The following is a 27,463-nucleotide window of genomic DNA, read 5'->3' as shown; positions in this document are numbered from 1 at the left end:
CATCCATGCACAGGTATGCAGAGGCTGCTACTATGACTGCTACATTATTAAAGTGATGACCACAGGAGGCTTACCTGGACACTCTTCTCCTGTAGAAGCTGTACCACCCATCTCCACGACATATGGAGTGAGGGATGCTTGCAAGCTGGCGGCTGAACCCAGGTTTGCCAGGAACTCCTCTGTGGCTGAGAGTGGTTGTTTTGCTGCATGCCCTCCACCAATGCCAGCACGGTCTCTGGCCACAGCTGCGACCCATTGTTGTGCAGCATCTATCATATCGGTGGCCCGGTTTTGGACTTGCTCATAGCTTCTTTCCTGTAGCCTGACATTATTTACAGATGCAACAATGTCTGCCCACAGTGCAGAGCGTTGATCCTGATTATGGTGGCTCCTCGACAGCAGGATGTTATGATGCAGTCTGAGGCCATCAACTATGACCTCATTCTTGGCTGCATAAAATGGTGGGTTCCTCCACTTGTACATCACTCCTGAAAGACAAGGAGAGAGGAACACGTCACAGGACCACATACATTGCTCTTCATTATGTACCTACCCTGCACATCCGCATTTGCCAGCACTATCCTCTGCTAACTCCCACATCATACCCCGCCATCTCTCACCACAGTATGCATGTGGCTATCAGCAACATAGTGGCAATACATCATGCGTTTCCCTCCTCGTCCTGCTGTTTCCTGCATGTTCTCTAAGTTGTTTAACTGCATCTTTTCTGTTGCACCTATTACTGCTTGTCTGTAGCCTGTCTACATTGTATGCAGTAGTGTAAGCCTCCTACATTTCTTTTAAGCACCTAGGCTGTAGGCCCACCCCTTTGGTCTCCCTGGCCTTCCTCCCTCAGATTCTGACAAATATGACTGGACAATGTCCTACAGTTTTCCCTGCCAGTCTGATTGATATGGGCATCCTGACACAGTGTGACAACTGCCTCATGTACATGGATAACTATCTACAAACACCACCAAGGAACACAATTTGTGACAGATGCAATAACATTAGGAACATACAGTCCATGCTCGCTCCCTCTAAAGCCAGCATATCTGGCACCGAAAAGGTTGTCAACGCAATCAGTACACCTCACAAACCACCCACACTTACACAACACACACCCACATATGCGGAGGTCCTCAACATAAACATTCCCAAACAAAGGAGACCTCAGAGACAAAAACGCAAACATAATCCACAGCCCTGCACACCACATACCACACATAGCCACATACCTGTGTCCCACAGCCACTAAGGTGTCACCATAAGTCAAACATATTAGTCATAGCAGACTCCATTGTTAATTACACAGATATGCATCTCATCAGGCTGTATATGGAGAATGTCACAGTTAGTTGTCTGTCAGGTGTCAGAATCTGCTATATCATATACACACTGCTGTCTTTCAACAACAGGTACTGTTATGAGTTTGTCATAGGCCATGTTGGCGTGCCTGACCTAGACGTACCTCCCTGGACTATATGACATGGCACATGATTGAGCCCACTGAGTATGTGTCACAGGCAGGTATGTCCCTAGCCTTAATCAGCAATCTGCCGCCACCCATAATGATGTGGTAATACAATCAGGAAATGATTGACTTTAACATATGGCTTGGTTTCTGGTGCCATTCCAGTGGGATCCAGTACCTGACAGCCTGGGATGTTATGATCAACAGATCACAATGCTTTGCCAGAGATGGCCACCATCTGTCTCACCTGGCCTTCAGGCTTCTGGCCATGGTTCTTGTCATCACCATAGTGCCTTTATTAGGAAAAATGGGGATGTTAACATTAACAATATGAAACTGTCAACAAATCACAAATTGAAGGCCATTCTGCTAAATGCTAGGAGTCTGGACATGAATCTGCACCCATTGCAAGCAGTCTTAACCCTGTAGAATGCTGACATCTGTGCAGTCACAGACACATGGTTCAAAGTTGCAGAGAGCACCCCAGCCTTACATGGTCTCCAATCCTATCATACAGTCAGACTGAGACCCCAAGGTGTAGGCAGTAAAGCCAAAGGACATGTGGTTTCACTTTATGTGAAAGACATACACATCTCCAGGCTGGTCAAACAGTAAGACACACAGGAGACACTCCAGGTGCAGTTAACCAATGCCATAGGCAGCTACCGGCCCCCTCATGTGACCAGGAAGCCCATTCTGCCTCTGTGGACCTGTTTAACTCTATCAGGATTTGACTCTGTACTCTGATCCTGGGTGACTTTAAGTACCCAAACATAGATTGGAAGAACAACTCATACCAGCACACAAATGCCCAGAGATTCATGGAATTTGGCAATGCAAACACCTTGGAACTGCTAGTTGCTACCCATACATGAGCTGATGGTCTCTGGGAATTGATAACAGACAACATGGGTAACCACTGCAGCATCCCTACAGTATCATCCTCCATGGTAAAACCAACCATAAAGCGGTCACGTTTGCAATCACCATCTCCCACAATACCCATTTAGCTAGGGTCAGGCAAACATTTTCAAAGTTGATTACAGCCACCTAAATAATGGTATCAACAGCTTTACAGCCCCCTCCCCCTCTGGAGGAACTGGCACCAATATCTACAAACACACCAAAGCACTATACATGCATTTGTTTAGATGCGTGGAGGTATTATCGACAAGACTACATCATCCTGTGCAAGGATAAGTAAACCTGTGTGTTGGACATCTGCAATAAATACACTCTATAACAGGAGTGAAATATTGCTGTCCAAGACCAAGAAAGAGCAGGTGCCTAGTTGAAGTAATATCTCCTTTTTCACATATGTCTGCAACCTCAAAGAAAGCACCCAGACCTGCTCAGATGTGGTGGTCAAAGACACCAGATATACAAGTGCTGTAGATATACCAAACTTGCTGCCTGACAGAGTCAGTGAAAGCTTCACCTCCTGTCCCCCCTGTCATTACATCAGGACATCCCCAGTACCTGACCACTTCCTCTTATATCTACAGAACAGGTCATCACTGCCATCTCAAAGTCATGGAATACAGCCTCCATGGGACCTGATCACATCACAGGATGCATCCTACATGACCTCAAGCATGTACCTGCAGCACCATTAGGCACTGTATTCAACCAAAGCTTGAATACCGCCTTTGTCTCAGCCAAGTGGAGAACACCCACTGTCATCCCTTTACACTAAGGTGGAGCATCCACCAATCTGGCACATTATAGACCCATCAGCCTAACTAGCCTGAGCTGCAAGGCCATAGAACAGATTATCATGCACCTCATTAACAAGAACATTGGCGACCTCCACACACTCGATCACACACAGTTTGGCCTTCTCAAGGGGGATCGTGTCATTCACATTTGGTTGACTTCCTTGACACAGTCACCAAAGCCATGGATGTGGGGTAGACAGTGCACACTGCCTACCTTGACCTAGCCAAAGATTTTCATAGTATTCCCCACTTGGCCATAATAGATATATGCTCTCAACTAGGCATCAATCCATATGTTACCAGATGGGTAGCTCACTGGTGCACTGACAGCACCCACCTACTAAATATAGGGGAAGCCACCTCAAGCGGTAGGCCGGTAACTAGTGGCATAGCCCAGTGTTCTGTCTCGGGGCCTCTGTTATGTGTGATTTACTCTTCTGAGGTGCAGGGCACAACCAATGGGCTATGGCTGGCCACATAGAGGACTGGATGCTGGGTGCTGTCACTAAATCCCATAGTGATATGGACATCCACCAAGAGGGTCTCATGTAGACACATGAGTGGTGCCAGACACATGGCCTCAGGCTGCATACCACAAAATGCAGCATCATCGCCTTTGGAGAGAGTGATGTCACCACAAATTAGAGCATGCAGGTCGATGGCACCATAACATTTGACCACCATGTTGCTTCCTTTGTAAGGATAGCCTTCTACATGGCCCACCTCATACATAAGGGTACCTTATCCACAGTCATGGGGGTCATAACATCCCTGTATTCCTTCCTAATAATGCCCCTTATTGAGTATAATGCCCCTTTCATCATATACCTCACAAAGCCCATGCAGCAGCTGGGGAGACAACAGAGGTTCTTCACCAGGGAATACCAGGGCCTCAAACATCTACTATACACAGATAGGCTAAAAGCCCATTCCTCTACCTGGTTTCATGCAGACTCCTCAGAGGTGACCTCTGTGTGGCATACAAGGTGATCACAGACTCCACCTTGATGGCACTGCTGCAGATCCGCAACTCAAGCTCCAGTCGAGTAACCCACATGTGTGCCCACAACCTGGTCTGTGACATCAACAAAACTTGGTGGTGGTTCAAATGTGTGTCCCACACACTCACCCAGCTGTGGAATGGACACCCTGTCCACATCAGGCACAGTATCTTTTTACCCATTTTTATGCGAAACCTGGATAACTGGATGGTAAATAGGACATACACCCTTGAGATACCACCTGTGTCCCTGTCGGACTGGGGCATCAAGTGCTGACTTGCATAAACATGGCCTAAACTCCGGGATACACTTATGAGGACCTCAGAGCTAATAGCCTAGTAACCTCCTATGATCCTAGATATACTGGTTATGGCCCTGTGTGCTGTGATGGACTGTGTTGTTATGTCTCCTCACCCATCTGCCATCTACTGTGGTGTGTACCCTATGGGCGATGCCCCAGTACCATGTCACACAGCCACCATCCGACAAATAGATGAGTGGTACTACAAGTGTATGGGGACAGTCCAGCAACATGTGTGTGTCCCAATGGCAGACAGCACTGCAAATGTGCTGTGGGATATCCTCCCTGTAGGTGTCCAACATCTGCAGTGCACAGATGTTTGCAGAATCTCCATATGTGCCTGATATATGTGGACCCTCTGTCAGACAAATGTGGATGTCTGGTAAACAGTTGGACAATACATAATGGTTGTACCCAGACTATGGGGAATCTGGCTGTCACATGCCAGACCCCTCAGAAAACAGTTATGGTACATTAAATTCTGGTACTGTATTCATTCCCTTACGTTGTATGCTCGATATGTACACTCTGTTGCTGAGGCCTGGCCTGTGTCCCCCCACTACTACTGGCTATAACCTGCTGTCCTGCTGTAGGGGGTCAACACATATGCTAGGCATAGCTATCAAGCAATGAGATACATATGTGGAGTACACAGTGTCCTAGACAGAGTGCATCAGGAACATTCAGGGACACCTGGACAATATTTGAAGCATGCCTGTGTGACATTCACAGACTGAATGGAGCTGACTGACAGTTCATCATGTGATATGCCAGCTGTATCCACCAGTACTTACTGCCATTATTGTCTAAAACACAATCCAGTAGCATTCATACATGAGACAACCATTATTGGAGGGAGTCAGTGGGCCAGAGCTGTGATCTATGTCACAGCAGACACAGTCGAAAGGGAAGCCTTTAGGTGCTGGACAGCAGACTAACAGCAACATGTCATGCTAAGATATGTACTACAGACCTGCTGTTGTTATCCCTATTTCCCATAACTGCATCCTCCCATCTGTGTCCCATTACATGGGGACTTCTATTACCTACCTGGTTTAGTGCTGTTCTCCTTTATATGCAGAAATCCTGTAGTATAATGCTTATGTTCTCACAGGCTGTCTTCATAAAGAAAATCACGGACCTATTTACCATAAGCAGCAGCTTGCCTTTTGTAGGTAATGCCCATGAACAGGTGATTGTGCACCAATCTGTGGTTCACACTTGCTAACTGCACCCAGAACAGCTGGGTTGCATTTTCATTAGCCAATGGCATGGCACCACAGTGCTATATTTAAGGCCTCCATGTAGGCCTTTGCTCTTTTCCTGGCCTATGAGATGTACATTATCGAGGTGAGGGTAGGAAAAATACCATCTACTGTCTGGATTTATGTGGTATATGCAGTGTTTGGCATCTTATGTTTGGCCATTGTGAACAAACGTTCTGATTATGTGGGTTCACGCTTTTTTAATTTCTCCAAGTCTTTAGGGTTTCTAATACCATGACGAGAATGGACCCCATTCCTAAGTCAACGTATGATTAAAGTTCATGAAATTAGTATTGTTTTAGTCTTTGATGTCAGCCAGTAGTGCTCTTCACAGCACCCGCAATGTGCCCAGTAATGACTCCTTCTGCAGTTCATATGGAGTCAATTGTATTGGTAACATATCTAAATATGATTGTAAATTGCTTTTTTATAAGACCCGTTGCTCCTACTACTATTAGAACTGTCTGGTCATCTTTCTTTCACATTGCTCTCATTTCTGCCTGCAGATCCTGATATTTTATGACTTTGTGTCTCTCTGTATGCAAGACACTGTAGTCACTGGGTGTGGCAAATTCAATGATCAATGCTACTCTTGTCTTCTTTTCTTGGACCACTATATCTGGTTTTCAAGCATCTATCTTTTGAACTGTTGGTAATGGATGATCCCATCTGATGTAGACTTCTTCATGATCTATGATGCTTTGTGGCTCATGTTTCCAGTCCTTTTCTGTCCACTTCAATACCATAATGTTTACACAATCCCCAGTGCAACAGTCTTGCCACATTATTATGCCTTTCGGTATACAGTACTTGTGCCATTATTATGTTGTAACCAGTAATGAGGTGTGCAACTGTTTCCAATTCGGTTTTATAAAACCTACATTTGTCTGTTTCTTCCATATGTTCAATGGACTTTATAAACCAATGTGTATGAAGTCCACTATCTTGGGCCACCAATATTAACCTTTCATCTCTTGGTTTGAATTTGCCACTCCTTAACCATTCCTGTGTTCATTCCTTATCAACATGAGGTTCTTCCAGAAGTTTTCTATACTTGCAACTATATTTATGTTTTTTTTCCACATTTCTTGCCATCTCATCTGATCCTTCACCTTATATTCTTTCTTTTGTTTTTTTGGCACATTCAGTTGCTGCCTGATTTTTATCTACTTCTGGTTTGATTTCCATTCCTGCTTGATGCCAATAAGCTTCTGCTAGATTAAGCAGAGAAGTCATCTTAGATTTATTCTCCTCATGTTTCAAAACTTTCACTACATTTGAGTCTTGTGAGGTCAGCAGATATGTGTGGAGTCCCACAATTACAGATCTGTACATATAATCAATTTCAAGGAGGCCAATCCCTCCTTCAGAACAGGGAATATATAATATTGGTATGCACTGATTTTTATAAATCATTTGGTGAGCATGAGGCATCCTTCTTGTTTTCCTATCTAATCTATCCATCATGTTTCGGGGTCAGTCTCACTCCAAAACTGTAAGTTAGGACAGGAAGAGCAAATTGGTTTATAGCTTGGATTTTGTTCCTAGATGTAAGTGCTGTTTTCAGGATTAATTTAAATCTTTTGAAGTATTCCTTACTAAGTTTTATTCTCATCTGTTTGTGTTTTATTGTTGATCCTTCATCAAGTCCCAAATATTTATACTCTCTGCTCAAGTTCTTTTATATCACATTATTTTCCCAAACTGATGTTTTCCTGGCGTTGCAGTTTTCCTACTTTAAAGGTTGCTTTTGCACATTTATCAAGACCTAATGACATCTGAAAAAGTGTCAGTATACTGTTTAACAATGTGGGTTGAGGTCAGTAAGGGGACAGACAGACGTGAGTGTCATAAGTCATTTGCATCAGAATATGCATGCTGCTGCAGTAGCTGCTGGTCTATCAGCTGTGTATGTTTGCAGGGGAAGACTGTGACACATGTCCCTGTCGCTTAATCATCCTCCAAACCCCTTTTTGTATGGGTGTTATGTGGATCACCTGTTCTATGTGTTTGAGAGGTGTGGTATATCTGTAGCAGGTAGCTGAACATACTACTGCTTATATTGCACTGCAGCTGCTGCATTCTGGTCAGAAGTCATACTGGGGATTGTGAAAACATTGGCGGACAGCAAGCTGTATATGTCAGTGAGGGAGCAGTGTCAGCTCTGTTGTCACAGTATAGCCGGGGTGAGGGTACCCATAACAGTCTAAGTGAGGCATGTGCCTCAGGTACATATGTTATGTAATATTGTCATCCAGAGAGTGGTAGGTGACATTTAGGACCTCTATACATATTTGTGAAGTGTGTCCCAACCTACAGGCCTTTGATGTGCTAATATGGGTGGCAGTGACTGCAGTAGCAGCAACCAATTCTGTTTAGAATTGCAGGGTTCAGTCATTTATTTGTTGTTTTGACAAGCATGTACTTGACATGCAACAGACTGGAATGGAAGTCAGCACTGTGGGAGGCAAAATGTACATCATGCTAGAAATGTAACAGATTGAGCTTCTGAGTCAATACTATAGCAGGTGTATTTGCAAGACATATGTGCATGCATGCAGTCTGTTACACAGGATTGGCATGAACATGTGTGTTCAGATGGCTATGATGTGTGACACTGAACTCTGTCATGATTTTCTAATCTCAACCTGTACTGACTTGTCAGTACTTCAGCACACCAAATAGGTTTTGTGATTCAGCACACAGAATAGGTTTTGTGACAACCGTGCCAAAAGTAGGTGGTACAATTGTGGACATTCTGCAATAGTCTGTGCAGTTGTCAGCTCTACCTGATATCCTAGGCCTCACATACATCTATCAGCATTTATTTGGCTGTGTACTGGTTTGGTGTCTGCATCACATTCCCAAGTATGCTGTCATTCTTCCCATTATATGTACAAGTAGTGTGTCACTGGCACTCAGGGTATGTGTATGGAAACACCTATTATGCTTTAGAGCTGAGTGGCCTAGTTGGCTAATGCACTATGTTGAAATTGACAGGGTCCTGGGTTGAGACTTGGCAGGGCTGAATTTTATACTGATGTGCATCACTGATACTCGGGATATGTTTATGGAAACAGCTGCTACTATTCAGAGCTGAGTGACCTAGTGGACTAATGCACTATGCCCTAGTTGGCAGGGCCCAGGGTTTGAGACTTGGCAGGGGTGATTATTTTGCTGATGTGCAGAACAATGTCAGAAAGACAGAAGGTGATTAAAGCAGCTTTAAGAAGCTTTGCGTGTGTTTGCATGACATGCCGTGGCACGGCGGTTAGCTCCACTTAAATCCACGCTATTTTCCAAAAAAAGACAAGAAAAAAGGGGTGATAGGAAACTGGTGAAACGGGGGCAAGCGGGGGAAAAACAATGTGAAAGGTCGATAGTGATGTGCAGGATGGGTGTAGGAAAGGACCACAGCTCTCCATTTCTTGTACAGCAACAGCTGTGCAGGTTGAGGACAATTTGGAATTTGAAGCCTCACATCCCAAAGAGTGGGGTGTGGGTGACATAACCTTGTTGATTAATTGCTGTAATGATTGATTGTGTGCAGTGTACATGGGGGCAAAATGGAGAGCTATTTATGGGACAATATTTTTTGTAGGACAGATGCCCATTGCTTTCTTTCTTTCTTTTTTTTTTTTAAGGAGTGAGTGGAAGGGATATAGGTATGTGTGGGAAGGTAAGTTGGGTAGGAGAGGTAGCATTTGCAAACAGACAAGACAGAGAAGACATCAGACAGAGGTGGTGTATGACACATGAGGGGGGTAAACACCTTGGATGGGGAGGGTGTTGTGGAATCAGAGAGCCATGTGCCCCCAGATGGCAGCAGTGTGACTGAGCTCCCCACCCATGTGCAATCACCACTGCTCCTTCACGACCCCGAAGGTGGCTGTGCCAGTGGCTGGGCACCGGGGCCAGCCTGTCCCTCTAGGTTGGTCAGGTTGCCCTCAACCCATTGCAGGTGATCGTGCAAACCATGGTGGATGATCCTGCGCACCATCCCTGGTAGTGGTCAATGGGTGACAACTCCCTTTCCTCACCCACTTTCAGGGGGGATGGGACCCGTCCCCTAAGGTGGTTCCATCTGTAGGTAGTGCAGGACCAATAGAGGGGGCAGCTCCAGGTTGTATCCCAGACATGCTGGGACCCATTGCCATGGCCGTCTGAGGTAGGGGAAATGGATTGCCGGGAACTGGCCTACCCAGTCGAGCTATGGTGTTGAGGTTTTTTTAAACTGTATACGAACATTTTAACATTAGTTATAACAGCATGCAAGGATGGTAAAGATAACCCAGTAAGATAACATTGCATAGCATATGGAACACAACAATAAGTGGGATAGCAGTCAGTATTGTAACAGCATGCTAGTAACAGTTACGGCATAAGGCCAACATCATAGGTAATTCAACAAGGTATGTTAGTATGCAACCATTGTAATATATAACAATAATAAAACACAAGGCTCAACATAACATTTTGAGAACAACATATGTTAAACATAAACCATACCCAATGTATAACAATAATAAATTATGATGTAGATAAGGGGTGGGGGAAAGAGAAAGACATTCCATTACTACCAGTATAGGCTATATTGTTTGCAACAGTACTCGTATATTCTCTACAAGTCTGCCCTTTCTTTATGTATAACAGTGCCCTATAGCTTCTGTAGCACCTACATACCTCTCAAGCTATCTGCATGGGACAGTATGGGCCAAGCTGTAACACCTAAAGGTAGACACCTACAGGGGACTATTACATATCAGGGGAACATATGTGACTACCAATGTGTACTGTGGACTGATGTAGTGTGACTGTGCTATTCAGATAAGTCAAGTGGATGTTAAATCTGTGTCCAAGGGATTTGGCAACAGTGATCACAGTCCATGACAGTGTGACACTTGAGAGACATGTGTCGTGCACAGTATAAAGAGTACCACTATCATGCCATCCTTGGTAGGCATGGGATTAGACTATCAGCAGACATTCACTGACACACCAGACATACAGCCTTACCAAGATTAAACAATTTTATTTGTTTCAATAACTGGAATTAGTATTGTACTTGTTGAATTTTTATTTATTGAAGTCTTATTACCTTGCTGAGTAATGCTGTTAACACTCTGGTACATCTGGACACACAAATTAGTAACCCATTCGAACAGCTACTACAGCCATTTATTTACCTGTAATTCTTGTTGGGAGAACATCTGTTAACAATACATAACTGTTTCTATAAATATTTAGTAGTACTTGTCCTTGGACTCGAACCATACATATTATTTATCACAATGAGCTACTGAGCCACTGCTAAATACTGATTGACTATTATATGCCTAGAGCTCACCTGATAACAAACTGTGACCTGGTAATAGAGGAAGAGTGTTATACAAGACTGCAGTGACATGATTCATGCACAGCAGAGATAGTAGGTAAACAGTGCATTAATACTCGGAATGCAGGTGTATGCAATTAACCCCTAGTGGGTGGGAATATGTGTGATGTGTACAGACCATATTGGACTGCCAGGTTGCCTACCTGACCCATATACAGTTGTATATGTTATATTTACAGTCTACTGCTATTACAGTTTCATACTTGCCTGCAGTAGCATAACTAATTCAGGAGTACATATAGTTGAACTTCAATGATAAGACAATCCTAAGATAAACACACTATTATACCTTAGCCATTACTATTCTAAGTTCAGATCTTATTGCAGAACAAATATCATACTGTATTGTATCTTGTAGTACAGGTCCACATTTACACTTTAGCAAAACAGTCTTTATCAGCTAACCTTTGGTCACTTCTTGGTATTATTCCTGTGTTTACTTCATAGCACTTGTAATACTTGATTTATTGAACAACAGCCCAAAATACACACATTTTGCACAACACAGCTTTATTATGGGTGACATCAAGCAGTGATTGGCATATCTCTAACAGTCTTTAATGATGAACACTTCAGATAATGCAGGTGTTGCAAGACAGCTGTAATTCCACAATTTATGCAATAGTATATTTATTTCCTTAACAATTATGAATCCAGTTGAACTTTATTTCCTTAACATTATGAATGCAGTTGAACTTTATTTTCTTTAAATTATGAATGCAGTTGAACTTTATTTCCTTAGTAGTGTGAATGAGTTGCAACAAACTCCTCAACAAATTCAGCCTCGATCATACAGTACGCTAATGATGCTTCCCTAATCTGCTCTGCCCCCCCCCCCCCCATCAAGAAAGTTCAAGAAAAAACTCAGGCAGCACTCCACAATTTTGAAAACTACTTAACAGCCCATCAACTTATACTTAACACCAGTAAAACCAAGCTTATGGTCTTCTATAATACCTTAACAACAGACAACCAACCACCTATCTCTATTCCCTCCTCCAATGACACAAAAATAGAACCCGTTGAACATACAAAACTTCTTGGTGTCACAATTGATAGTGGACTTAAGTTTGACAAACACCTTGCACTAACAATTAAAAGGCTCATATCAAACTGGGATCTCTCTATAGGGCTAAATCGTATCTTACTGACCATGCCAGACTCGCAACAGCCAGAACCCATCTCTTATCTTCCCTGCTTAACTGTTCACAAATATTTACCAATCTTCGCAAATCTGAACTGCATAGCCTTAAATCTTGCTATAACAAAATAGCCAAATTTTGCCACTAATCAGTCTCAAAGATCTCACCATTGCACTACCCTTCTCAGCTGAACTGGTTAGAGCTCCCTTGCCTGCTTACTCTGACTCAGCTACTAACTGCCCATACAGTCCCATACAAACCTGGCAACTGCCCAGCTCTATCTGACCTTGTCCAACCCTACACTAAACTAAAATCTCTTAGTTCTGCTGATAAAGCATTGTTGAAGGTTAACAAAACCCAAAACTCTCACGGCATCTCCTTATAACTCACATATCATTGTAAAACACTGGAATTCTCTACCTCAATACATCCTGTCCATCAGTAATACACATTCATTTCAATAGCCCCTAAAGGAATATTTCACCAAACAGATGCTTTGCTCATGTTCTCCACCAGGCTAAATAATTTAATCCCTTACTGTCTAGCTTCCTTCTCTCTACCACCCATTGTCAATATTTCTTGGCAACTGAGCCTTCTTAGCTTCAGTCTGTGATATTTGTATCCTAAAAAAAAAAAAAAATATATATATATATATATATATATATATATATATATATATATTTGTTTTGTCTGTATGAATAGTATAAGCTTATTGTACTACCATTGTTATATGCTTTTAGATACAATGTCAAGGAACTTGCATTTGAACCCCTATTGTAATTGTCATATGCACAAATGTATAATTATGTAATCTTCCTTGGAGCTTTTCTCCCCCAGGTCTCAGCTGAAAACAGGCTTCTGGCCCAGTCAGACACTACCCAATTATCAAATGTAAATAAATAATAATAAATCAATTTATTTCCTTAAAATTATGAATGCAGTTGAATGTATTTCCTTAACATTATGAATGCAGTTGTACTTTATTACCTTAAGATTGTTAATACAGTAGACATTTTTATTTTTTAACATTACTAATGCAGTAGTAACTTTATTTCCTTCACATTAGCAAGTTTCATGCTTTCATCTATATTGAACTGTACCTGGCATTACTCACTTATATAAGTCCAGGTCTATGAAGTCATTGAAGTACGCTCAAAACAGAATATACCTACTAGCAGTTATTACTGTACTCTTTCTTATTTATATGACTATAGATTGCAAGATATATCTGTACTCACCACACTCACAGTGCATCCTGGCCAGGCACCCTGCATGGGTCTCCAGGTTGCAAGCTCTCTCCTCTGCAGCTGTGGGGAGAGAAAAACATCGTTATGCATACCTGTCTATCACACATGCAGATTAGTTATTGGTAAAACAATGTTAGCAGTACTTACAAACTTGTGGGACATTGTCATCCTGGGCATCTTGGATGCAAGTGGTGAAGAGATCCCCCCTTCCTACGCTTCAGGTCATCAAAATGGTGATGGCCCAGCTCATCTGTGTGGGGAATATCAGTTGCACTGGGGAGGTCATGTGACAGCTGGTCCCAGGCCTCTGATTTGTATTCTGACCCCTGGTACTGGCCCTGCAGCAGTTGAACTCCAGGAAGCAAACAGAAAAACAATGCAAACCACGAAATTGACCTAGGTTTCGTCTTTAATCCGACTTCATCAGAACACAAATTGGTAATAGTGAAGAAAGTACCTTATATACACATTAAAAATGACATCATCACCAATCAACTAAAGAGTTGCTTAATACAATCAATTAACACAATTAAATTCATTGAAAGGCCAGCATACACCAAAAGAGAAACATGACCAAACACTATACCTAATTTAAATAAATTAATTAAATTAAATTAAATAAAATACACAGTTTTACCTTGTCAAACTAAATTAAATACGTTACATACGTACAATTCCACATTGCTTTACACAAAACACTAAACAAAGAACAGTATATCTCAGTAATGTAATTAAAAATGGCTACTAAATTAGCCCAATATATTTTTTAATTTTAAAATAGGCATTATTGAAATACAATCATTGATTCCTGGAAATTCTTGTGCATTAAATAACAACTGCCATCTCGTCTCAGCTATATCTAAATGCACATCCAACTTCCTTCCTAATTTATCCACTATAATTTGTTGTAAAATACTAAACTTGAATTGATGCCCACTATTACTATCAATGTGTCTATACAGGGCATTAGTCTTATTCTTTAACCTTATATCCGATTGATGTTCTATAATATGGTCCCTTAATGCCCTGCAGGTCTTTCCTATATAAAAAGCGGGACACTGTGTGCAGGTGGCCACATAAACGTTTGTTGTATGACAATCAAAATGGGGTTCAATTCTAACAGTTATTCCAGCTACTTTAAACAGAGCACCCATAACGTTGATCAAGTGACACACACTGCATCTACCACACTTATAATTCCCTTTATTCCTACCAGTTATAATTTGTGTGGTATCGCTCTTCTCCAATAATTGTTTAAAGGAAACACCTTTCCTATAAACACATTTTGGAGGTCCCCCTAACTTCCCACTAACTTCCCACTAACTATATTCACTATTCTACTATTCTACACAGTTTTTATTAAATCCCCAGGTAAGTCTGCTCACATAACAATGAGGTGTTAGATACATTCCAATATAAATAATTTCCAGTTGACTGATTGGATAAGTGCAGCAGGTACTAATGGAGTCAAGAAAGCCTGCTACTAGAAAATCATATATTAGCAAATAAAAAACATTTTTCTAGTTACTTCCAAAAACATAAGCAGCACACGTCCAGGGCTAGTTGTTCTCTGGTTTTACAAAATTTGTGAGAGTTACTATCCTATGGCCTTTCTAGTTCCTCTATCAAGGTTCATTATTGGCCATTTAAGCATGTCTGCCCATATATTCTCCTCTTTTAAGACAATCTCATATCAAAATATTCTTGAAAGGGTTTTTGCATAAAAAGTTGCCAATCTGACTGGTGGCCCCTCCTTGAGATCTTAATTTTGTTTTAGAAAAGCTATCAGTTGCTCCATTTGTACCAGCCAATCTGGCTTACTTGAGGTTCTAAACATGGAAAATAGTTTTGTTCCTCTGACCTCTGCAAAAAGGGTATCTGAGATGCATGATTTTATGGCAAGTCAACCCTACTTCATTTTCCATAGGGATAGGGTTTCTTTGAAAGTGGTATCCAATTTTTATACCAAACTACCATCTCCCCATTTTTTTTTCACAGAATCTAAAAATGAGGGAGAAAGGATACTCCATATCTTGGATGTCCACAAACAACTCAGGTGCTATCATGACAGAGCTATATCTTTGAGATCTTTAGATCAAATGTTTATTTCTCATGAAGATTAGAAAAAGGGACAACTTGTATCAGAACAGACTATTTCCAAATGGTTGTCTAAGGCCATTACCTTTTGTTATACTCACCATAATAAATCTATTCCAGGCAGGTCAAGGACCTTGGCTTCATCTATGGTTTTCTGTAAAGGGTCAGATTCTACAAATATTCTACAAGATGCTACTTGGTCCAGTGTATATACTTTTACAAAGCAATACAAGCCTGATTCCTTCTCAAGTCTCAGATCAAGCTTTGCTAGGACCATTCTTCAGGGGTTCCTGGACTCTTCTCCTTATATTTAATCTATCCATATAGCTAAGGATACTGTGGGAATGATCACTATGATGAGCATAGTACAGGTGTGTAAGTTGAACTTACCATAAGAGTAGACATTCAAATGATCACTGCTGCAGTAACTGCTCCCTCCCTCCATCCCTCATTTTTTAGTGTGTTTTTATGGTAGAGTGTAGGTAATTATGTTTTGTTATTTTGTTGTTCCTACAATAGTCTTTTCAGGACTTGGTCTCTCTCTTTCTGCTGGCAGGAAAGCTCTGAAGGGCTTTGCACCCAAACGTGTCATTTAGTTAGCTCAGCTTAAGTTGCTTGACAGTTTGGAAGCATGGAAGGTACCATGAAGCTTTGGAAGCTGGCTGGCTTTTATATCCTTGACAGGATATAACTAATATACATAGCTAAGGCTACTATAGCAGTCATCATCTAAACATCTACTGTTATGGTAAGTTCATCTTACACAACTGTACTTTTTACAGTCATTCATTAATACTATTTAAACTTCATTTTATATATGCCTCCTTACTATAACCTGGTGACGTTTGTCTTTTCTACAGTACTAGGGTTCTTTATACTTTATGATCCAGAATTTAACATTAATGTCTATGGATTTTAAATTCATAACTTTCAATGTCATAAAATTAACAGTTCTTGAGCTAATATATTATACAGTTATCCCTTGGACAGAACCCCCAATTGTGTGTTCTTTCATGTGGAGGAACTAGATTCCACTGAGTACCGGCAGGGTACTGAATTAAATCCAAATGGATGATAGTGATGGATGTGATTTGTGTCATCAACCAACAATCATTTCATTTCTCTTATACAAATGTGGAACTCATTTGAAAGATGTTTAATGCAAAACTCATATAGGCACCAAGTAGCTCATCCTGCCTCTTCACACACGTGCCAAACACCGTATTTGAAACTCATATTCAAATACATTTGATTTAGACCAATTCACAACCCATTTCTTCTGTACGTTTTGTACATAGAAGAATATAAGGGTTGTATTTTATTTAACATCTAATAAGACAAGTTTATATCACAGAAAACTTTCTTTCAGATTATTTGGTTACCAAATTAAATAAGATAACTTTCAGGAAATTCAAGATACAAATCCCAATCTTAAACCAGGCAAAGCTCCTGGAGAGGATGTTATTGGGGCTTCTATCAAACACAAACTCCTATGATATCTATACGCAGTCCTTTTAAAATTATACAAGTATATAAAAATGGCATTAGTGATAAATGCTTAAATCGGTCTGAAACAGTCTTTATTCTCATACTAAATTTGAATCCTGCTAATTAAAAATTCCCATATTTTTTCAATAATAAATCTAGATATTAAAATATACTCTTACATTTTAGATCAGATAATTTGTCAGGCTGCTAAGCAAATTATTCCAAAACGTCAGCCTGGTTTCATAGAAATGAGGAAGAGACATGATAATAATATGCTTGAGATAATTTTATCTCATGGTACAAACCTTGGCATTTAACACTGTAGATTCTAGCAGAGCTTTTGATTAAGTACACCCTCCCCTTCCTTTTGCAGCACTGAAAAAATTGCCTTTTCAGATACCTGTATGCAAGCTGTTAAAATGCTGCGCGATTCAGCTTCTATTTGTTTTACATTACATGCAAGTTTAGTAGCTCTTATAAAAATCTCAAAGGTGTACTAGGCAAATGAACTCTCTGTCACTCTACTTCTTTGTCTTATTCTCAGAATCATTTTTTCCTTTTGCAATTTGTTTTTAAAGTCCTTCAGGAACTCAAGTTAGCAGGCATAAAATATGGCACATGCTTGCAATATGGCTTCCTTTGCATGTTTACAGATCCAAAAAGGACAATTCCTAGTTTATTGAAATTGTAGATGGTTATAGTCCTGAATCTACTTACAAATTAAATCTTGAAAATCAAATGTATTCCCTACAAAGGACATTAGTAACACAGTATGCTAAATCCTGGCATCTACCATTAGCATTTCACTCAGAGAACTTTACTGCCTAGGCATAAAATACAAATCAGGTAATCCCACTTTTTCCACAAAAATTTTGATCTAACATTGGATAGAATTAAAATTATCTAAAAAAACTGAATACACTTAAAAATTGCTTGCTTGCTTGCTAGCTACATTGCCTTTTGTTAAAATGGTGTATGTCACAGTCTCTTTTACCTTTTGCAATAAATCAGTTTCACTTATCACACTTGACTTTTCCAAACGAACAAACAAAGCATTTCAAAGTTTCTTTGGAACAGCGATAATACTTGAAGTAACTTGGACTATAGTTTGATTCAAAACAAAAGTTAAGTAAAGTTACTCCATGTGTTACTTTTCTATACCATGTTGAGAGTAATTCTTTTATCATGCATCTCTGTGCATTTCAGTTCAAGACTCAGAAATACCTCTTTTTGGATCATGACACTGAGATCAGTCATAAATGCCATAAGTATTTCAACTAAATCCATTCATTATATGAGGCAGAAGAAATGGTGCATTTTTCCAAAACTCTGTCCTGAATAATATTCAACATGCATTTAAATAAAACGGATTTGTTTAAAGACATAAACATAGCTTTGTTTTTATCACTTTAGATTTCAGACTAACAAATCCATGTCAGCTGCATCATGTGTAAGTTCTCAGGAACATGAACAAGTCTCATTTCTTAATAAGTGAGTATTAAATTTCACATATCTATATCTACATTTATACTTGTATATCTATATCTATCTATCTATCTATATATCTATCTACCTATTTCTGTCTATCTATATGTATGTGTTTGTGTGTGTATTAGGAAATGTGGATGTGCAGACACATTGACAGACATGATGTTGCTACTTGCACATTAATGGCACACTTGCTCAAAACTGGAAGTTATTATATTTACAAAGTTAACTCATTAACACCTCTATGTTGTGAAATATCACACCTCCAGCAGCCTAAACACATCCTTACATTCCAGACATGTAGGTACATTAATGAGGGACCTTACACTAATATGGTAAAATATCCTAAATTATTAGATGTACAGGGAACTGTAACTGTGCAACAGCTGGCATTGTATATATTGCCAGCTTCACAGCGTGTGATGCTTTCTACATGGGGAAGACAATACGGCCAGTTAAGAATAGGATATACAAACATATATATAGTATCAAAATGAAGAATAAAATTGACACATTATATAAACATACCTTGGTGTGCACAACTTTAAAAAAAAATGTGTTTTTTAATATTAGACAAATTAGCAATATCCCCAATGAGGCTGATTGAGAAAATCAAGTGGAGATTAAAGAAATCATCTGTCAACTTAAGCTGAATACTGTTTAGGGACCAGTCTTAATGAGATTATTTTCATAAACAGTTATTTGAAAAGATGAGCTAATGTTTATTAATGTGGATATGTTTATTTCAGTTTTAAATTTGATATATGTGGATAATTTGTATTTTTTTTAATTTAACACAGAGAATAGACATCATGCAACTTTATGAGATGTTTTAAATAAGGGTATGATAATGTATTTGTTTTGTTCCAATGAAGTCTTGAGAAAAACAAAATGAAAACACTTAACAATAAATTCCTTGGGAGAAGTATGGTGCTGAATTCTCTCTCTCTCTCTCTCTCTCTCTTTTATTTTTTTTTTCTTTAAGCTGTCAACAGCATTATAAGTGACTGTCATAGAAAATCAGTGTACATTTACTTATCAAAAGAGATGACATGAGGCAAGCTACAAAACAAATGATTTTGTTGTTGTCCAGTTTTTGCCTCTTCTGAAAGTGGTAGCTACATCTTACTGTGATCACAGAAATATTTTGTGGTGTCTTAGTTTCAGTGTGTTAAAGTATAAAGAAGTGGGATTTGGAAAATAGTTGTAAATGTATGATAAGTGGATTATTCCATATGTCAGAAGCTGGACCAGGGCTGTTTTAATTTTCCACTCAATACATAGATGCCTACCTCTCAACTGTACAGATTTGTGCAGAATGTCCAGATTTTTGCCTCAGATTTTTGGTCTGCTCCTCATACAATTTGTGGTTTATTGGCAAATCATTGAAGAGTCAAGTCATTAAATATTACTAAACAATGACAGACATTTGAGTTTCAGACTTTATATCCTTCAGAAAATAAGTAATAATGCAAAACTTGTAATTATAGCAAGTTTCTAAGTTTAAAGTTGCTCTATTTAAATTCTGTCCCTATGTTTGGACCTTTCTTTCTAGCTTTGCCCAGATTTCTTGCACTGAGAGATTAAGAGGTATGGATCAAGTCCACAGAGCATGACATACAAATATTCAAGCTGAATATAAAATATGTTTGACCTACAGAGAATTGTAATCTTGCATGAATGTCTTGATAATTTTCACTCCTGAATTATGCAAATGTTTTTCAACTTAATCCTGCAAATGTTATATAATGCAGATAGGGTATAAATAATGTAATGTTCTTACCTTACAGAATGAACTATAGCTAAACATGTAAAAAAGGGTCTATATTAGAACCCTGAACATTCAAAATGTCGAGTGTTCTAATATTGAACCCTACCAAGCAAAAATACCAAACATCGAACATTCAGAACAGAAATTTTTTCCTAGGGAAAAATTTGCTGTTCCAAAACACATACACACAACACAAGTGCACCAAACAAACAGCAATCCACACACATACACCTAAAATCTTACACCTAACCCTACACTAAACTATGCACACACCACTAACTTTCCACCTACCTTAACCCAAACCCTAACCCTAAGGTCTGTCACTATCACACACTCACCTCACCCGCGCCCTAACCTTAACTCACCTAACCCACCCTAACCCTCATGTCCACACAATCGCACACATATCTAACCCGTGCCCTAACCCTAACACACTTAACCCACCCTAACCCTTATGTTTACACAATTGCATACATACCTAACCCGCACTCAATCGCACACTTACCTGAACACGACCCGTAACTTTCCAACAGAGGGCTGAAAATACCAAAGCAACAGAAACGGACAACCAAATTCTTTCCCTAGGAAAGAATTCAGTTTTCTGCTTCTTCGATATTTTCAGCGTTCGCTGAAAATGGGTCGATATTAGAACACTCAACATTTTAAATGTTCAGTGTTCTAATATAAATCTGTAAGAAAGAACTAGATGTTATATTATTTGAAATTAATATGGTTATTCCACTGATTAAATTTCAAGAAAGTACTACCCTGATTTAAGGGTTTTCTCTAAAAGCTTCCTCTGTTATTGAAAAGAATAGAAAAATATTCAATAATACTTGATAGCATGGCTAATGTTTATTATATATGTTACTCTTTGCCTTAGTTTTTCATTTATTAATAGAATAATGAGGTAAGTGCTGCCTTATAGTTGTAAATAAGCTTTAAGGAAATATTTCTGAGTAAGACATTTACAGTTTCCAGATGAGAAAACATGCAGAAGTAGTTTAACAGGCAGAGGCACTGGAAGCTGTTGAAGACTGGGTGGGGGGTGGCGGAGGGTGAGAGGGGCACTTAGTGATCTAAAAAGGGCAATTTTTTAAAACTACTACCACGACATAGGCACAAAATCAGCAGGCATGGCAGACACACACACACACACACACACACACACACACACACACACACACACACACACACACACACACACACCTCAAGTTCAGAAAGCAGAAATACCTTGTTAAAAATGTCTAGAGTACATGCTGAAGTGGGACTTGTACTTAATAACTGGTTCAAGGTCATAGTGAGGCTGAAGACGGCAAATCTGCTTTTAGTCAGTACACTTTTCAGTGATGGTATGTTTTTAGAATTTCAGTCACTCTGATAATGTCTATATGCTACAGCTATACTACAAGTTTAAGAATTAGCCATTCTGTTAGCCTTATTTTCTGTCCATTTTAAGACATAACATTCTTGACATTTGTTCCTTCTGTTAATTATTTTTTTCTATATTCATTGCTGCAGTACATCAGAAATAACTTCCAAAATAAACAACACAAAATATGACAAGTAGAAACCAAATATTTCTTATACACAGATGAAAAGAATTAATCCCTGGAAGAACAAAAGCACTGACTAGTGCTACTACTTTAAGGAAAATTGATTCCTGCAGCTTCTGCTAAGACATGACACTAATAAATCCAGAAAAGACAATATAACCCCTGAGTTACATAGAAAATTTTCAAGTCTTCCTTACTTGGATGGGCATGATGTCACACATCTGTTTAGCACTAATACTCAAGAAGTGCATTGCGTGATGAAGTATGCAGCTAAAAAGGCACTTGGAATGTATTTATCATTTGGGGTGAGGGAGTTGCTAAATTAATCTAAAAAGTGCAGCCAAATGTGGGACATAGTAATTTTAGGGCTATTTATTGAAGGGGGGGGGGGGTTAATGGAGATTACCAAAATTGGGACAATAAGCGTCTGAGGCCTGAATAAGAACCGCTAAATTAATGGATGAACTGAAAACTCAGAAAGATCTAAAACTGTGATATAAGGCTTAGATGCCAGATTAATTACTTCAAGAGTGCTCAGAGAGACAAAAGATGTCACAAATTACCTGTGTTTTACTTATCTAAAGAGTCATTAAGGTATGGAGTAGTTCCTACTACAAAGGAAGGCACATGTGATACGACCTTTTAAAAAAAGAAATAGGAAGGCTCTTGAAAATTACAAGTATGTAAGCTTGACTTCTGTGATTTGTGAGACACCAGAAAGGGCTTTACAAAGGAAGTTTGAAAATATTTCTGCATATACCTCCATTCGTGCACTCTGACAATATCTTCATAAGCAGCAGAAATACCTCAATTCGGAAAAAGCTCAGGCACCAGTTAGAGCGCAGACTCTGTTCGTACACTCCAACCCGACAATACCTTCACAAGCAAGCTACAGCCAACTCCATTCTGTTTCCTTCCCAAACTTTCTGTGCTCGCAGCCGTTCATTCAAACAGCCAGCTGGAGCTGACGTCATCGTGCACATGATGATGTCAGCTCAAAAGTGCAAAAGAAAAAAAAATTAAAAACAAAATTGGGACTGATGGTATGGCTGGGAGGTATGCTTGCAACTGTAAAAGTGGGGGGGGGGATCCGCCTCCTCCTCACTCTATGGTTCCGGCGCCCGTGTTAACAGGAAGATATAATCTATGTTTATCACAAGGGGACCTATTTTTGGTTTGTTAAAAACAATGGCTTGGTATTAGACATGTTAAAAGTGTGCCAGTAAGACAACCAGGGGTGCATATACATGTAAAGAAAGGTTTAAAAAATGTTCTTAGGTCTAAGACTAAAAACAACATTTAAGTAGTAATTTAAATCATCTAACTCAATGAGTAGATGGTTTTGGAGTTGTAGAATCTAATTACTAAAGAATAAATGTATTAGGTTTTGAATGTTTGTAAATGAAAAATAAAAATATAAGAATACTATATAAACTTGATATACTGGCTGGGTTTGGGATAACTGATTTCTTTTGGAATTATATTTTTTCAATTATTTGTAAAATGAGCATTAGAATTGTTTTTCGTGTTCTATTGTGAAATTTTGTATACTATACCAATATATGGCAAACTACTATATTAATGTTCATTACATTTCTATACATTTACTAAATGTTTTAGTATGGAAAAATGCTGGATGTGTAGAAAAGGTGAAAAAATTAATTCTGAGAGTTTTTGTTATTGTCAAGTATGTGCAGCATTTAGGTCAAGTTTACATAACAGATTTTAACCAGTTTGAAGTACAACATTATGTGCATATACCCCATGTGAACCAGAGAATCTCTTAATAAAGTGCATAGTAGCTTAATGAGCTGAGACCAAGGTTAATTTTTGTCACTGTCTGTTAAAATAATTTTTGTCACTGTCTGTTAAAATTAAATGCACTTTTTTCTATTTCTCCAAACAGTGTTTGCTGATTTTTGTCCCTCTGTTTAGCTGCCTTGTGGTACAGAATATAAAGGATTATGAGCAAGTCTCATTTCATAATAATGAAATGAGCACGCATGCTGTCTCCAAGAAGAGATCCAAGACCTCTGGCTAGCAAACTTTGCAGACAATTGCAAAGTGGGGGGGGTTTGTTAATTCACCCTGTGATACCCAAACCCTCCAACATGAACTCTTCCTAGTAAAATCCTGGTGTCCAAAACATGGCCTAAAATAAGTGTTGGAAAAGTTAAGCATCATCACTACTGGTAGAAAATGTCACCCTCATCATACTGTCCAGACAAGGACCTGTACAAAATGAAAATATAGCTAGGGACATAAGACAATTAATAACTCCCTCTCTTTTGACCATCACATGACACTATATGGTAAAATCTCCTTTTATTTAGTCCAACTAATTGCTAAAGGAAATTCGTCAAGTTCTAAAGAGATAATCACACCCTTATACTCATTAATCAAGCCAATCATCAAGTACAATGATGACTTTATGATGTATCTCACTAAAAATATCAAATAAACCTAAATTCCCTAACTGTTCTCAATCAAAAAGATTAAAAACCTATAGTTCCTAAGCTCCTAAGAGAAGCTGGAGGGTTTAGCCCTTCATTCAATGTCTTATAAACTTTTCAGGAGAGATCTCTGTCTTGTTTACTGTTCCATTAAAGATCTGATTATCCTGGACGTCCTGTTTCTCTGCAAGTCCAAAATCTCCACCAACACTAGAGCCAGGGACTGAATCTTCACCAACTGATTAATGAAATATTGTAGAGAGATATTTTTATAACCCAGTATCTGCCAAACCTCTGGAATAAACAGCTCCTACGTGTTATACAGTATATCTCACTATCTTTCTTTAAACATAAACTAGATATCTAGATGAGTATCCAAAAATTTACTTTGGGATTGACCGGAATGGCCCTCCCTGAGAAAAGATCTGTGGCCTGAGGGAGGATACCGGCAAGGCATCAGTGGTCATGAGAGTCAGTGGCCTTAGGATATCTATGAATCTATATTGTTATTTATGTGAGAAACAGATGCAAAAATCCAACTTGAGAATTAACAGGCAAATTTCTTAACATCCAGATGACAGGTAAAGCAAGGTTTTCATCTACCCTGGATCTAACGAAGAAGTACTGATAGATTCCTCTCACATGATATCAGCATTGTCCACCATCAAATGTCTTTACTGCTATACAGCTTTCATGAAGCTGAGGCCAAATCTCAAAGGGGCTCATGGACACAATTCTGAAACTTTATGCCTGATATTCAGCTGCATATCCTGATACCATAGTAATGTATTCAAAAGTTTAGAGTCAAACTTATTCCATGTACAAGCTGTACTAGATTCTTTAAGACAGGCAGAACTTTCTTACACTGCTAAAAGTAAGATGTGAATGACAGAAGACAGATAGCTAGTTTTTGTTTTGGAAAGCAATAAATAAACCCCAAAAAGACAAAATAGAAGCATTCAAACTGACCTATAATGTACCAAATGACATGGTAAAGTATTTTAGGACTAACAATCTACTATAGGAATTCTGGACTCAGCTTTGCTACCATAACCTGTCTCCTGACAAATCTTACAAAAGATAAGCCACCTATCAAAATAAGGTGGACCATAGAGGCAGAAGATACTTTTAATAACATCAAAATCTCTCCTGTGTTCGGACACAGCCTCCATTTCTCTATTGCTTTACAAAACATTTCCTGGTGTATACTAATGCATATGAAGCTGGGTTAGGAGTGGTGTTTTCTTAGGAATCAGCCAGTAAAGAACATATGCAGAAAACAAATAAGGTTGAGACAAAGCATTCTGCTGTTGAGTGAAAATCTCTCAATATTAAGTGGACACTAACTTCCCAACAATAATATTTATTATGATTCAGCTTTGTTCTACCAACTGACCATTCACTGCAGTGGTTTATAAACAATGATATGTAAACACCAAATTAGGTAAGTGGGCTTTGTCAGTACAGAAATTCACCCTTTAGTCTCCAGAGATAGGCCTAGCTCTAGACACTTGAATAAGGCTGGGCTGTCCTAGTCACATAACCCATTACATTACATGTAGAACTGAAGGAGGAGAATCCGATGTTGCATGTAGCTTGTTAAGATGTTTGGAATGAGATTCAAGGCACTGTGTATAGATCATACTGTAGATCTAAGCATAATGGTGGTGCATATAGACTGGACATTATGGTAGTAAAGCATGTAGAAGTACAGCTTAATCTGAATCACCTGCTGAAGAACAGTAAAAAAAAGATTGTTGCCCAAAAGGCTGTGACATTAGCATCTGTTACACAAGGTATTTTTCAGTTCCAAAACTGGAGACTCTTTGGGGAAAGTAACTGATCCAAAAAAAACTGTGCAATATCAGGGATGTAATTTTGGATTTACCTGTGGAGTACCAGAAGCCTATCTAAGAATTTACATGAGAAGTAGCAGGAACCTAAGTGTAGAGATATCCCAGGTAAGTAATTTTGGGTGTGTGAGGCAGCTTGACCAGAACTGCAATACCTGAGAATAGAAAATAATTTTGCCATTTATTTAAGAGATTTTAAAATTAGCCTGATCAACCAGAACTGGACTATAAGAAAATAGTGGACATCTTTTCATTTATTTGGTAAAAAGAGAATTTTATTTAAGATTTTATAATGTATATATATAAGCTGTACTTAATCAAATTATACTGTTTCCAGGGATGTCACTTGCTACAACACAAGTAAAAATATACCTAAATATTTACTTATGCTTTGCTAGCTAGGTTGATGCCACTAGGCCAGCAGTCTCGTTTCATGGGGTACCCCAGGCAGCATTCATAATGCCAACTGAAATTTGGGCACAGCACCAGTGAATTGCCCTGCTCTTTTCAACAAGGGCCATAAGAGCTTTTATGTCCACCTTAGCAACTACTAACTCAGGCAGCCGTGACCTTGGTCTAACATTTCACCCACAGGAAGACAGATTCATTGAGTGTATCAAATCCCTGTATGCTGCACGTCAGTATAAGTACTGGAAAATAAATCCAAGAACCTGGTGTGGGAATAGAACCCACAGTTCTCTGGTCTTCTAGCATAAAGAGCCACATACACTAGAGTATATTCCATATGCAAAGTACTGAATTTAGAATACAGCTAGTCTAGTGCTCACAACTAAAAAAGTGAAATCAACAAATGACAAAGGCAAATGGCATGTCTCTGTTGATTATTCTGCAGCAGTTATCCTTCTTAGATACCTTTTGTTCTATGATACAGGTAGTATAGCACCTATTTCTACTACTTCATTCACCTTTTTCATTGCTAATTGCTATTACAATTGCAAATTACATTGCTTCATCATGTTCTGGTTTCCTATTTACCTGCATTGTGAAAAAAAGTCTTCTAAGGACCAGTCCATTTAAGTATTAAATTAACAAGTCAGTCAGTTATGGAACAATCAGTCTGACTGTATGAGGGTAAAATGACTGTATTGCCCAAATGCATTCAGTAATGAAGTAATTCAGCTAGTAAAATTTAATTCAGAGAGCACTGTGACATCAAAACAACATTACAAATGTTTAATCATTCCAATGCATTA

The sequence above is a fragment of the Protopterus annectens genome, chromosome 2.part1, assembly GCF_019279795.1.
Source record: "Protopterus annectens isolate FY-2018-M chromosome 2.part1, PAN1.0, whole genome shotgun sequence".
Lineage (NCBI taxonomy): Eukaryota > Metazoa > Chordata > Ceratodontiformes > Protopteridae > Protopterus > Protopterus annectens.
The sequence above is the reverse complement of the archived record's forward strand: the minus strand, read 5'-3'. Positions refer to the sequence as shown.